We start from the raw sequence: 15044 nt of genomic DNA on the forward strand, positions 1-15044 counted from the left end.
ACACCTCTCCCACGGTTTCTTTGAACATTCTCACAGACACAATTTTACACTTCAAACGCAGATTAAAACAAAAGAAAAACATAAGTTTCTATGTTAAATAGCATATCTAATTCATGTATAAAGGTACCGGAGCCTTTGCTTCAAACAAGTCGCACTCTAAAGCGTTTCTCGTTTTGTAATCGAGGGGTTCGATACTCGGTCGAGGCACATAATGGCTTGGATCCCACTCTAAACTGTAGGTCCGGTCCAAGTTAAACTATCTGTGAATAAAACTCGAATATTTACATCAGAAACTCAAAAACACGGTCGAGCAGAATCGGTTTAGCAGAAATTTTCACATAAAAGTGCATCCGAATTTACTAAAAATTTTACCCGTCACTTGAAGCCCCCTCGGTTAGAGTCCTAACCTGGGCATGTTGTGGGCCTTACGAGTGTCCTTTCATCACGTACCCATTATTCATCCTTGTCGTCGCAATTAGTAAATATCAAAGGAAAGGGACGTAAATGAAAAACACAATATTTACGTAGCATGTAGAGAATTGTCGTTAACCACTCATTCTCCTCCTGTCACTTGCGATTATTTCTAGCATAATTCAGCTAGCCTATTTGTCAAATCTCTTCCAATGTAAGGTATACATTCGTAACTATTGCAGCACAACTTTTTCAAATGGTCATGCCTTCAACGGGCGGTGAAGTAGAAGCCAATATTAATACATAAAATGGACAATTTGAATTTGGAAACCTAAGTATTATGTATTCAACAAGCAAGAAAAACTAGTTCATTTTATTGGTTTAGTTTTCTACCAAAGGATGCATTGTTTCAAGCACCAGGTACTGGTACGACGTGGTTGAGTTTCCATGAGGGAATACCTTTCATTATAAATATGCTCTCTGGTTAAATGTAGTCTTAAAAAATTCTTAAAAATCAGACAACTGTTTATTCACGCGAATTCGTTATTGTAATGGTAATTTCGACGCAACGAAAACATCTTTAAGATCTCTGCTAATATGCAGGACGAATACCAACATTATGAAGGTTGGATGTTATGTTACCGCTTACTACATTCTACGCCATGCAGTGCACGCGTTAAGGCTCTGGAAGCAAAGGGAGTCCCGATTTCCATGTTCGAAACAGAGAGTGTGGTGCGGTTTGTTAGGTTATAAATGAGGACGGGTGACAACGTCAAATCCCTTGAAAGATTATTTATTGAATTTTCCCAAACTTTCTTCTCTGATCTCATTGGGTCTTGTAGGCAGGCAGAAAGAAAACAGATCGTCCATCTGGTCTGTCCTTTCCGATTGGGTCAGCCAATTTCTTGGCGAACGAAACTTCTGAACGGATCGCAGCTTTCAACAAGTTTATCACGAAACAATACTCCCAAAAAACCGACCGAACTTAACATTACCAAAACATACATTTTTTGTTCTACATTTATTTTTCAGGGACGGCGCGAACGCAGTCCCAACTAACAAAAATTACACGCCCGAGATATCCACGTTTGGGATATTCGCGGGGGTCAGCCCAACCGAAGTGCAATGGAAGAGCCTCACCCCGCGGGAACCGCCTTGCTGATCACGGTAACCCCTACGCCAGGTAAGTATGCCTCAACCGGAAACCTCTCACACCCTACTCTATCTTCTCAACTAACTCTCATCGAGTGTTTACGCATATCGGAAAGTGTTTCGCAACTTGTCAATTATAACTTATAATTACTATAATTACTTTACACAGACAATATATATACAACTAAATGTGTTCAAGTTATCTTCACAAGTAAACTTTGAACCAACTTTTTAAGGGAGGAAAAGAAGCTACTCCTTGTGCTGCCATCTATTGAGAAACGTTTACTTACTCCAACATTATCCACACTACGTTCAACTTTCACATACGAATGTTGCTGGCTGGCCTTCTCGTTTTCTGTCCCCTTCAGGTTCACGGGGTATACAGTTCAATTATTGCATATCTGAAAATAACCTTCTCCGATTCACGCTCGGAAATAGGACGGGTTCCACTCGTGTGCTCTTGAAGAATGGACATTTTCTTGTCAAAAAAGGAAAGAAAGTGGACTGATATCGACGGGAATGCTTTGGGTTTTCTTCACGCAAGAAATTCCAAATGATGGCTGGAACACAATTTGTCGTTTATCAGAAACGTTAAGGGAGGAAATGCGAGAGGGATGTACCGTACCGAGAAGACCTGACGCGTTCACGTCTTGTCCCGTGAGCGAAGAAGAATATCTATACTCGTTGGAAGATGCCTTCTTGTCTTCAGTTGCATTACCTGTCTCCTCCTCAATCACATCCCAAATTGCACTTGTCGGTTTCATTTCATATCGGGTGTTCCTGATGGCCTACTGCTACCGCTGTACTGCATTCACTTCCAGTGGAGCAACATTCCACTCTGCTTCGGTTCCACTCTAAACTGAACGTCCAGTCCCGATTAGCCTACCGGACAACAAATTCGACTTAAAATTTGAAAAACTTATCGACAACGAAATAATATTTCTCCTTGTGTCTATTACATGCAAAATTGTCAAATCAAAAACCTTCGCTATAAACAGTGTTCGGAGGGAGGGGGGACGCAGGGATGGCAAAATTCTCCTATGCACTGTCTCATTTTCACCACATTACATAAAAAACTACACCTCTCCCACGGTTTCTTTGAACATTCTCACAGACACAATTTTACACTTCAAACGCAGATTAAAACAAAAGAAAAACATGAGTTTCTATGTTAAATAGCATATCTAATTCATGTATAAAAGTGCCGGAGCCTTTGCTTCAAACAAGTCGCACTCTAAAGCGTTTCTCGTTTTGTAATCGTGGGGTTCGATACTCGGTCGAGGCACATAATGGCTTGGATCCCACTCTAAACTGTAGGTCCGGTCCAAGCTAAACTATCTGTGAATAAAACTCAAATATTTACATCAGAAACTCAAAAACACGGTCGAGCAGAATCGGTTTAGCAGAAATTTTCACATAAAAGTGCATCCGAATTTACTAAAAATTTTACCCGTCACTTTAAGCCCCCTCGGTTAGAGTCCTAACCTGGGCATGTTGTGGGCCTTACGAGTGTCCTTTCATCACGTACCCATTATTCATCCTTGTCGTCGCAATTAGTAAATATCAAAGGAAAGGGACGTAAATGAAAAACACAATATTTACGTAGCATGTAGAGAATTGTCGTTAACCACTCATTCTCCTCCTGTCACTTGCGATTATTTCTAGCATAATTCAGCTAGCCTATTTGTCAAATCTCTTCCAATGTAAGGTATACATTCGTAACTACTGCAGCACAACTTTTTCAAATGGTCATGCCTTCAACGGGCGGTGAAGTAGAAGCCAATATTAATACATAAAATGGACAATTTGAATTTGGAAACCTAAGTATTATGTATTCCACAAGCAAGAAAAACTAGTTCATTTTATTGGTTTATTTTTCTACCAAAGGATGCATTGTTTCAAGCACCAGGTACTGGTACGACGTGGTTGAGTTTCCATGAGGGAATACCTTTCATTATAAATATGCTCTCTGGTTAAATGTAGTCTTAAAAAATTCTTAAAAATCAGACAACTGTTTATTCACGCGAATTCGTTATTGTAATGGTAATTTCGACGCAACGAAAACATCTTTAAGATCTCTGCTAATATGCAGGACGACTACCAACATTATGAAGGTTGGATGTTATGTTACCGCTTACTACATTCTACGCCATGCAGTGCACGTGTTAAGGCTCTGGAAGCAAAGGGAGTCCCGATTTCCATGTTCGAAACAGAGAGTGTGGTGCGGTTTGTTAGGTTATAAATGAGGACGGGTGACAACGTCAAATCCCTTGAAAGATTATTTATTGAATTTTCCCAAACTTTCTTCTCTGATCTCATTGGGTCTTGTAGGCAGGCAGAAAGAAAACAGATCGTCCATCTGGTCTGTCCTTTCCGATTGGGTCAGCCAATTTCTTGGCGAACGAAACTTCTGAACGGATCGCAGCTTTCAACAAGTTTATCACGAAACAATCCTCCCAAAAAACCGACCGAACTTAACATTACCAAAACATACATTTTTTGTTCTACATTTATTTTTCAGGGACGGCGCGAACGCAGTCCCAACTAACAAAAATCACACGCCCGAGATATCCACGTTTGGGATATTCGCGGGGGTCAGCCCAACCGAAGTGCAATGGAAGAGCCTCACCCCGGGGGAACCGCCTTGCTGATCACGGTAACCCCTACGCCAGGTAAGTATGCCTCGACCGGAAACCTCTCACACCCTACTCTATCTTCTCAACTAACTCTCATCGAGTGTTTACGCATATCGGAAAGTGTTTCGCAACTTGTCAATTATAACTTATAATTACTATAATTACTTTACACAGACAATATATATACAACTAAATGTGTTCAAGTTATCTTCACAAGTAAACTTTGAACCAACTTTTTAAGGGAGGAAAAGAAGCTACTCCTTGTGCTGCCATCTATTGAGAAACGTTTACTTACTCCAACATTATCCACACTAAGTTCAACTTTCACATACGAATGTTGCTGGCTGGCCTTCTCGTTTTCTGTCCCCTTCAGGTTCACGGGGTATACAGTTCAATTATTGCATATCTGAAAATAACCTTCTCCGATTCACGCTCGGAAATAGGATGGGTTCCACTCGTGTGCTCTTGAAGAATGGACATTTTCTTGTCAAAAAAGGAAAGAAAGTGGACTGATATCGACGGGAATGCTTTGGGTTTTCTTCACGCAAGAAATTCCAAATGATGGCTGGAACACAATTTGTCGTTTATCAGAAACGTTAAGGGAGGAAATGCGAGAGGGATGTACGGTACCGAGAAGACCTGACGCGTTCACGTCTTGTCCCGTGAGTGAAGAAGAATATCTATACTCGTTGGAAGATGCCTTCTTGTCTTCAGTTGCATTACCTGTCTCCTCCTCAATCACATCCCAAATTGCACTTGTCGGTTTCATTTCATATCGGGTGTTCCTGATGGCCTACTGCTACCGCTGTACTGCATTCACTTCCAGTGGAGCAACATTCCACTCTGCTTCGGTTCCACTCTAAACTGAACGTACAGTCCCGATTAGCCTACCGGACAACAAATTAGACTTAAACTTTGAAAAACTTATCGACAACGAAATAATATTTCTCCTTGTGTCTATTACATGCAAAATTGTCAAATCAAAAACCTTCGCTATAAACAGTGTTCGGAGGGAGGGGGGACGCAGGGATGGCAAAATTCTCCTATGCACTGTCTCATTTTCACCACATTACATAAAAAACTACACCTCTCCCACGGTTTCTTTGAACATTCTCACACACACAATTTTACACTTCAAACGCAGATTAAAACAAAAGAAAAACATAAGTTTCTATGTTAAATAGCATATCTAATTCATGTATAAAGGTGCCGGAGCCTTTGCTTCAAACAAGTCGCACTCTAAAGCGTTTCTCGTTTTGTAATCGAGGGGTTCGATACTCGGTCGAGGCACATAATGGCTTGGATCCCACTCTAAACTGTAGGTCCGGTCCAAGCTAAACTATCTGTGAATAAAACTCAAATATTTACATCAGAAACTCAAAAACACCGTCGAGCAGAATCGGTTTAGCAGAAATTTTCACATAAAAGTGTATCGGAATTTACTAAAAATTTTACCCGTCACTTGAAGCCCCCTCGGTTAGAGTCCTAACCTGGGCATGTTGTGGGCCTTACGAGTGTCCTTTCATCATGTACCCATTATTCATCCTTGTCGTCGCAATTAGTAAATATCAAAGGAAAGGGACGTAAATGAAACACACAATATTTACGTAGCATGTAGAGAATTGTCGTTAACCACTCATTCTCCTCCTGTCACTTGCGATTATTTCTAGCATAATTCAGCTAGCCTATTTGTCAAATCTCTTCCAATGTAAGGTATACATTCGTAACTATTGCAGCACAACTTTTTCAAATGGTCATGCCTTCAACGGGCGGTGAAGTAGAAGCCAATATTAATACATAAAGTGGACAATTTGAATTTGGAAACCTAAGTATTATGAATTCAACAAGCAAGAAAAACAAGTTCATTTTATTGGTTTATTTTTCTACCAAAGGATGCATTGTTTCAAGCACCAGATACTGGTACGACGTGGTTGAGTTTCCATGAGGGAATACCTTTCATTATAAATATGCTCTCTGGTTAAATGTAGTCTTAAAAAAATTCTTAAAAATCAGACAACTGTTTATTCACGCGAATTCGTTATTGTAATGGTAATTTCGACGCAACGAAAACATCTTTAAGATCTCTGCTAATATGCAGGACGACTACCAACATTATGAAGGTTGGATGTTATGTTACCGCTTACTACATTCTACGCCATGCAGTGCACGCGTTAAGGCTCTGGAAGCAAAGGGAGTCCCGATTTCCATGTTCGAAACAGAGAGCGAGGTGCGGTTCGTTAGGTTCCAAATGAGGACGGGTGACAACGTCAAATCCCTTGAAAGATTATTTATTGAATTTTCCCAAACTTTCTTCTCTGATCTCATTGGGTCTTGTAGGCAGGCAGAAAGAAAACAGATCGTCCATCTGGTCTGTCCTTTCCGATTGGGTCAGCCAATTTCTTGGCGAACGAAACTTCTGAACGGATCGCAGCTTTCAACAAGTTTATCACGAAACAATACTCCCAAAAAACCGACCGAACTTAACATTACCAAAACATACATTTTTTGTTCTACATTTATTTTTCAGGGACGGCGCGAACGCAGTCCCAACTAACAAAAATCACACGCCCGAGATATCCACGTTTGGGATATTCGCGGGGGTCAGCCCAACCGAAGTGCAATGGAAGAGCCTCACCCCGGGGGAACCGCCTTGCTGATCACGGTAACCCCTACGCCAGGTAAGTATGCCTCGACCGGAAACCTCTCACACCCTACTCTATCTTCTCAACTAACTCTCATCGAGTGTTTACGCATATCGGAAAGTGTTTCGCAACTTGTCAATTATAACTTATAATTACTATAATTACTTTACACAGACAATATATATACAACTAAATGTGTTCAAGTTATCTTCACAAGTAAACTTTGAACCAACTTTTTAAGGGAGGAAAAGAAGCTACTCCTTGTGCTGCCATCTATTGAGAAACGTTTACTTACTCCAACATTATCCACACTACGTTCAACTTTCACATACGAATGTTGCTGGCTGGCCTTCTCGTTTTCTGTCCCCTTCAGGTTCACGGGGTATACAGTTCAATTATTGCATATCTGAAAATAACCTTCTCCGATTCACGCTCGGAAATAGGATGGGTTCCACTCGTGTGCTCTTGAAGAATGGACATTTTCTTGTCAAAAAAGGAAAGAAAGTGGACTGATATCGACGGGAATGCTTTGGGTTTTCTTCACGCAAGAAATTCCAAATGATGGCTGGAACACAATTTGTCGTTTATCAGAAACGTTAAGGGAGGAAATGCGAGAGGGATGTACGGTACCGAGAAGACCTGACGCGTTCACGTCTTGTCCCGTGAGTGAAGAAGAATATCTATACTCGTTGGAAGATGCCTTCTTGTCTTCAGTTGCATTACCTGTCTCCTCCTCAATCACATCCCAAATTGCACTTGTCGGTTTCATTTCATATCGGGTGTTCCTGATGGCCTACTGCTACCGCTGTACTGCATTCACTTCCAGTGGAGCAACATTCCACTCTGCTTCGGTTCCACTCTAAACTGAACGTACAGTCCCGATTAGCCTACCGGACAACAAATTAGACTTAAACTTTGAAAAACTTATCGACAACGAAATAATATTTCTCCTTGTGTCTATTACATGCAAAATTGTCAAATCAAAAACCTTCGCTATAAACAGTGTTCGGAGGGAGGGGGGACGCAGGGATGGCAAAATTCTCCTATGCACTGTCTCATTTTCACCACATTACATAAAAAACTACACCTCTCCCACGGTTTCTTTGAACATTCTCACACACACAATTTTACACTTCAAACGCAGATTAAAACAAAAGAAAAACATAAGTTTCTATGTTAAATAGCATATCTAATTCATGTATAAAGGTGCCGGAGCCTTTGCTTCAAACAAGTCGCACTCTAAAGCGTTTCTAGTTTTGTAATCGAGGGGTTCGATACTCGGTCGAGGCACATAATGGCTTGGATCCCACTCTAAACTGTAGGTCCGGTCCAAGCTAAACTATCTGTGAATAAAACTCAAATATTTACATCAGAAACTCAAAAACACCGTCGAGCAGAATCGGTTTAGCAGAAATTTTCACATAAAAGTGTATCGGAATTTACTAAAAATTTTACCCGTCACTTGAAGCCCCCTCGGTTAGAGTCCTAACCTGGGCATGTTGTGGGCCTTACGAGTGTCCTTTCATCATGTACCCATTATTCATCCTTGTCGTCGCAATTAGTAAATATCAAAGGAAAGGGACGTAAATGAAACACACAATATTTACGTAGCATGTAGAGAATTGTCGTTAACCACTCATTCTCCTCCTGTCACTTGCGATTATTTCTAGCATAATTCAGCTAGCCTATTTGTCAAATCTCTTCCAATGTAAGGTATACATTCGTAACTATTGCAGCACAACTTTTTCAAATGGTCATGCCTTCAACGGGCGGTGAAGTAGAAGCCAATATTAATACATAAAGTGGACAATTTGAATTTGGAAACCTAAGTATTATGAATTCAACAAGCAAGAAAAACAAGTTCATTTTATTGGTTTATTTTTCTACCAAAGGATGCATTGTTTCAAGCACCAGATACTGGTACGACGTGGTTGAGTTTCCATGAGGGAATACCTTTCATTATAAATATGCTCTCTGGTTAAATGTAGTCTTAAAAAAATTCTTAAAAATCAGACAACTGTTTATTCACGCGAATTCGTTATTGTAATGGTAATTTCGACGCAACGAAAACATCTTTAAGATCTCTGCTAATATGCAGGACGACTACCAACATTATGAAGGTTGGATGTTATGTTACCGCTTACTACATTCTACGCCATGCAGTGCACGCGTTAAGGCTCTGGAAGCAAAGGGAGTCCCGATTTCCATGTTCGAAACAGAGAGCGAGGTGCGGTTCGTTAGGTTCCAAATGAGGACGGGTGACAACGTCAAATCCCTTGAAAGATTATTTATTGAATTTTCCCAAACTTTCTTCTCTGATCTCATTGGGTCTTGTAGGCAGGCAGAAAGAAAACAGATCGTCCATCTGGTCTGTCCTTTCCGATTGGGTCAGCCAATTTCTTGGCGAACGAAACTTCTGAACGGATCGCAGCTTTCAACAAGTTTATCACGAAACAATACTCCCAAAAAAACGACCGAACTTAACATTACCAAAACATACATTTTTTGTTCTACATTTATTTTTCAGGGACGGCGCGAACGCAGTCCCAACTAACAAAAATTACACGCCCGAGATATCCACGTTTGGGATATTCGCGGGGGTCAGCCCAACTGAAGTGCAATGGAAGAGCCTCACCCCGGGGGAACCGCCTTGCTGATCACGGTAACCCCTACGCCAGGTAAGTATGCCTCGACCGGAAACCTCTCACACCCTACTCTATCTTCTCAACTAACTCTCATCGAGTGTTTACGCATATCGGAAAGTGTTTCGCAACTTGTCAATTATAACTTATAATTACTATAATTACTTTACACAGACAATATATATACAACTAAATGTGTTCAAGTTATCTTCACAAGTAAACTTTGAACCAACTTTTTAAGGGAGGAAAAGAAGCTACTCCTTGTGCTGCCATCTATTGAGAAACGTTTACTTACTCCAACATTATCCACACTACGTTCAACTTTCACATACGAATGTTGCTGGCTGGCCTTCTCGTTTTCTGTCCCCTTCAGGTTCACGGGGTATACAGTTCAATTATTCCATATCTGAAAATAACCTTCTCCGATTCACGCTCGGAAATAGGACAGGTTCCACTCGTGTGCTCTTGAAGAATGGACATTTTCTTGTCAAAAAAGGAAAGAAAGTAGACTGATATCGACGGGAATGCTTTGGGTTTTCTTCACGCAAGAAATTCCAAATGATGGCTGGAACACAATTTGTCGTTTATCAGAAACGTTAAGGGAGGAAATGCGAGAGGGATGTACCGTACCGAGAAGACCTGACGCGTTCACGTCTTGTCCCGTGAGTGAAGAAGAATATCTATACTCGTTGGAAGATGCCTTCTTGTCTTCAGTTGCATTACCTGTCTCCTCCTCAATCACATCCCAAATTGCACTTGTCGGTTTCATTTCATATCGGGTGTTCCTGATGGCCTACTGCTACCGCTGTACTGCATTCACTTCCAGTGGAGCAACATTCCACTCTGCTTCGGTTCCACTCTAAACTGAACGTCCAGTCCCGATTAGCCTACCGGACAACAAATTCGACTTAAAATTTGAAAAACTTATCGACAACGAAATAATATTTCTCCTTGTGTCTATTACATGCAAAATTGTCAAATCAAAAACCTTCGCTATAAACAGTGTTCGGAGGGAGGGGGGACGCAGGGATGGCAAAATTCTCCTATGCACTGTCTCATTTTCACCACATTACATAAAAAACTACACCTCTCCCACGGTTTCTTTGAACATTCTCACACACACAATTTTACACTTCAAACGCAGATTAAAACAAAAGAAAAACATAAGTTTCTATGTTAAATAGCATATCTAATTCATGTATAAAGGTGCCGGAGCCTTTGCTTCAAACAAGTCGCACTCTAAAGCGTTTCTCGTTTTGTAATCGAGGGGTTCGATACTCGGTCGAGGCACATAATGGCTTGGATCCCACTCTAAACTGTAGGTCCGGTCCAAGTTAAACTATCTGTGAATAAAACTCGAATATTTACATCAGAAACTCAAAAACACGGTCGAGCAGAATCGGTTTAGCAGAAATTTTCACATAAAAGTGGATCCGAATTTACTAAAAATTTTGCCCGTCACTTGAAGCCCCCTCGGTTAGAGTCCTAACCTGGGCATGTTGTGGGCCTTACGAGTGTCCTTTCGTCACGTACCCATTATTCATCCTTGTCGTCGCAATTAGTAAATATCAAAGGAAAGGGACGTACATGAAAAACACAATATTTACGTAGCATGTAGAGAATTGTCGTTAACCACTCATTCTCCTCCTGTCACTTGCGATTATTTCTAGCATAATTCAGCTAGCCTATTTGTCAAATCTCTTCCAATGTAAGGTATACATTCGTAACTATTGCAGCACAACTTTTTCAAATGGTCATGCCTTCAACGGGCGGTGAAGTAGAAGCCAATATTAATACATAAAATGGACAATTTGAATTTGGAAACCTAAGTATTATGTATTCAACAAGCAAAAGAAAAACTAGTTCATTTTATTGGTTTATTTTTCTACCAAAGGATGCATTGTTTCAAGCACCAGGTACTGGTACGACGTGGTTGAGTTTCCATGAGGGAATACCTTTCATTATAAATATGCTCTCTGGTTAAATGTAGTCTTAAAAAAATTCTTAAAAATCAGACAACTGTTTATTCACGCGAATTCGCTATTGTAATGGTAATTTCGACGCAACGAAAACATCTTTAAGATCTCTGCTAATATGCAGGACGACTACCAACATTATGAAGGTTGGATGTTATGTTACCGCTTACTACATTCTACGCCATGCAGTGCACGCGTTAAGGCTCTGGAAGCAAAGGGAGTCCCGATTTCCATGTTCGAAACAGAGAGCGAGGTGCGGTTCGTTAGGTTATAAATGAGGACGGGTGACAACGTCAAATCCCTTGAAAGATTATTTATTGAATTTTCCCAAACTTTCTTCTCTGATCTCATTGGGTCTTGTAGGCAGGCAGAAAGAAAACAGATCGTCCATCTGGTCTGTCCTTTCCGATTGGGTCAGCCAATTTCTTGGCGAACGAAACTTCTGAACGGATCGCAGCTTTCAACAAGTTTATCACGAAACAATACTCCCAAAAAAACGACCGAACTTAACATTACCAAAACATACATTTTTTGTTCTACATATATTTTTCAGGGACGGCGCGAACGCAGTCCCAACTAACAAAAATTACACGCCCGAGATATCCACGTTTGGGATATTCGCGGGGGTCAGCCCAACCGAAGTGCAATGGAAGAGCCTCACCCCGGGGGAACCGCCTTGCTGATCACGGTAACCCCTACGCCAGGTAAGTATGCCTCGACCGGAAACCTCTCACACCCTACTCTATCTTCTCAACTAACTCTCATCGAGTGTTTACGCATATCGGAGAGTGTTTCGCAACTTGTCAATTATAACTTATAATTACTATAATTACTTTACACAGACAATATATATACAACTAAATGTGTTCAAGTTATCTTCACAAGTAAACTTTGAACCAACTTTTTAAGGGAGGAAAAGAAGCTACTCCTTGTGCTGCCATCTATTGAGAAACGTTTACTTACTCCAACATTATCCACACTACGTTCAACTTTCACATACGAATGTTGCTGGCTGGCCTTCTCGTTTTCTGTCCCCTTCAGGTTCACGGGTTATACAGTTCAATTATTGCATATCTGAAAATAACCTTCTCCGATTCACGCTCGGAAATAGGACGGGTTCCACTCGTGTGCTCTTGAAGAATGGACATTTTCTTGTCAAAAAAGGAAAGAAAGTGGACTGATATCGACGGGAATGCTTTGGGTTTTCTTCACGCAAGAAATTCCAAATGATGGCTGGAACACAATTTGTCGTTTATCAGAAACGTTAAGGGAGGAAATGCGAGAGGGATGTACCGTACCGAGAAGACCTGACGCGTTCACGTCTTGTCTCGTGAGTGAAGAAGAATATCTATACTCGTTGGAAGATGCCTTCTTGTCTTCAGTTGCATTACCTGTCTCCTCCTCAATCACATCCCAAATTGCACTTGTCGGTTTCATTTCGTATCGGGTGTTCCTGATGGCCTACTGCTACCGCTGTACTGCATTCACTTCCAGTGGAGCAACATTCCACTCTGCTTCGGTTCCACTCTAAACTGAACGTCCAGTCCCGATTAGCCTACCGGACAACAAATTCGACTTAAAATTTGAAAAACTTATCGACAACGAAATAATATTTCTCCTTGTGTCTATTACATGCAAAATTGTCAAATCAAAAACCTTCGCTATAAACAGTGTTCGGAGGGAGGGGGGACGCAGGGATGGCAAAATTCTCCTATGCACTGTCTCATTTTCACCACATTACATAAAAAACTACACCTCTCCCACGGTTTCTTTGAACATTCTCACAGACACAATTTTACACTTCAAACGCAGATTAAAACAAAAGAAAAACATAAGTTTCTATGTTAAATAGCATATCTAATTCATGTATAAAGGTGCCGGAGCCTTTGCTTCAAACAAGTCGCACTCTAAAGCGTTTCTCGTTTTGTAATCGAGGGGTTCGATACTCGGTCGAGGCACATAATGGCTTGGATCCCACTCTAAACTGTAGGTCCGGTCCAAGTTAAACTATCAGTGAATAAAACTCGAATATTTACATCAGAAACTCAAAAACACGGTCGAGCAGAATCGGTTTAGCAGAAATTTTCACATAAAAGTGCATCCGAATTTACTAAAAATTTTACCCGTCACTTGAAGCCCCCTCGGTTAGAGTCCTAACCTGGGCATGTTGTGGGCCTTACGAGTGTCCTTTCGTCACGTACCCATTATTCATCCTTGTCGTCGCAATTAGTAAATATCAAAGGAAAGGGACGTAAGTGAAAAACACAATATTTACGTAGCATGTAGAGAATTGTCGTTAACCACTCATTCTCCTCCTGTCACTTGCGATTATTTCTAGCATAATTCAGCTAGCCTATTTGTCAAATCTCTTCCAATGTAAGGTATACATTCGTAACTATTGCAGCACAACTTTTTCAAATGGTCATGCCTTCAACGGGCGGTGAAGTAGAAGCCAATATTAATACATAAAGTGGACAATTTGAATTTGGAAACCTAAGTATTATGTATTCAACAAGCAAGAAAAACTAGTTCATTTTATTGGTTTATTTTTCTACCAAAGGATGCATTGTTTCAAGCACCAGGTACTGGTACGACGTGGTTGAGTTTCCATGAGGGAATACCTTTCATTATAAATATGCTCTCTGGTTAAATGTAGTCTTAAAAAATTCTTAAAAATCAGACAACTGTTTATTCACGCGAATTCGTTATTGTAATGGTAATTTCGACGCAACGAAAACATCTTTAAGATCTCTGCTAATATGCAGGACGACTACCAACATTATGAAGGTTGGATGTTATGTTACCGCTTACTACATTCTACGCCATGCAGTGCACGCGTTAAGGCTCTGGAAGCAAAGGGAGTCCCGATTTCCATGTTCGAAACAGAGAGCGAGGTGCGGTTCGTTAGGTTATAAATGAGGACGGGTGACAACGTCAAATCCCTTGAAAGATTATTTATTGAATTTTCCCAAACTTTCTTCTCTGATCTCATTGGGTCTTGTAGGCAGGCAGAAAGAAAACAGATCGTCCATCTGGTCTGTCCTTTCCGATTGGGTCAGCCAATTTCTTGGCGAACGAAACTTCTGAACGGATCGCAGCTTTCAACAAGTTTATCACGAAACAATACTCCCAAAAAAACGACCGAACTTAACATTACCAAAACATACATTTTTTGTTCTACATTTATTTTTCAGGGACGGCGCGAACGCAGTCCCAACTAACAAAAATCACACGCCCGAGATATCCACGTTTGGGATATTCGCGGGGGTCAGCCCAACCGAAGTGCAATGGAAGAGCCTCACCCCGGGGGAACCGCCTTGCTGATCACGGTAACCCCTACGCCAGGTAAGTATGCCTCGACCGGAAACCTCTCACACCCTACTCTATCTTCTCAACTAACTCTCATCGAGTGTTTACGCATATCGGAAAGTGTTTCGCAACTTGTCAATTATAACTTATAATTACTATAATTACTTTACACAGACAATATATATACAACTAAATGTGTTCAAGTTATCTTCACAAGTAAACTTTGAACCAATTTTTTAAGGGAGGAAAAGAAGCTACTCCTTGTGCTGCCATCTA

General features: G+C 40.8%; 1 protein-coding gene and 6 non-coding genes across 7 annotated transcripts in view; all 7 read right to left on the reverse strand.

Moving 5' to 3' along the window:
* Nucleotides 1-15044, reverse strand: part of LOC145984974 (von Willebrand factor A domain-containing protein 8-like) — a 443428-nt gene that overhangs the window by 266937 nt on the left and 161447 nt on the right. The gene's annotated exons all lie outside the window — the stretch shown is intronic.
* Nucleotides 1441-1602, reverse strand: LOC145986057 (U1 spliceosomal RNA). The gene has a single exon (XR_014441503.1). It is a non-coding gene; the product is annotated as a U1 spliceosomal RNA (small nuclear RNA).
* On the reverse strand, nucleotides 4082-4243 carry LOC145986153 (U1 spliceosomal RNA). Its single transcript, XR_014441584.1, has one exon. It is a non-coding gene; the product is annotated as a U1 spliceosomal RNA (small nuclear RNA).
* Nucleotides 6724-6885, reverse strand: LOC145986154 (U1 spliceosomal RNA). The gene has a single exon (XR_014441585.1). It is a non-coding gene; the product is annotated as a U1 spliceosomal RNA (small nuclear RNA).
* LOC145986056 (U1 spliceosomal RNA) lies at nucleotides 9366-9527 on the reverse strand. The gene has a single exon (XR_014441502.1). It is a non-coding gene; the product is annotated as a U1 spliceosomal RNA (small nuclear RNA).
* LOC145986118 (U1 spliceosomal RNA) lies at nucleotides 12010-12171 on the reverse strand. The gene has a single exon (XR_014441551.1). It is a non-coding gene; the product is annotated as a U1 spliceosomal RNA (small nuclear RNA).
* LOC145986033 (U1 spliceosomal RNA) lies at nucleotides 14651-14812 on the reverse strand. The gene has a single exon (XR_014441480.1). It is a non-coding gene; the product is annotated as a U1 spliceosomal RNA (small nuclear RNA).

This window comes from Lepisma saccharinum, chromosome 3 (assembly GCF_977018435.1).
Source record: "Lepisma saccharinum chromosome 3, izLepSacc3.1, whole genome shotgun sequence".
In the NCBI taxonomy this organism is placed as follows: domain Eukaryota; kingdom Metazoa; phylum Arthropoda; class Insecta; order Zygentoma; family Lepismatidae; genus Lepisma; species Lepisma saccharinum.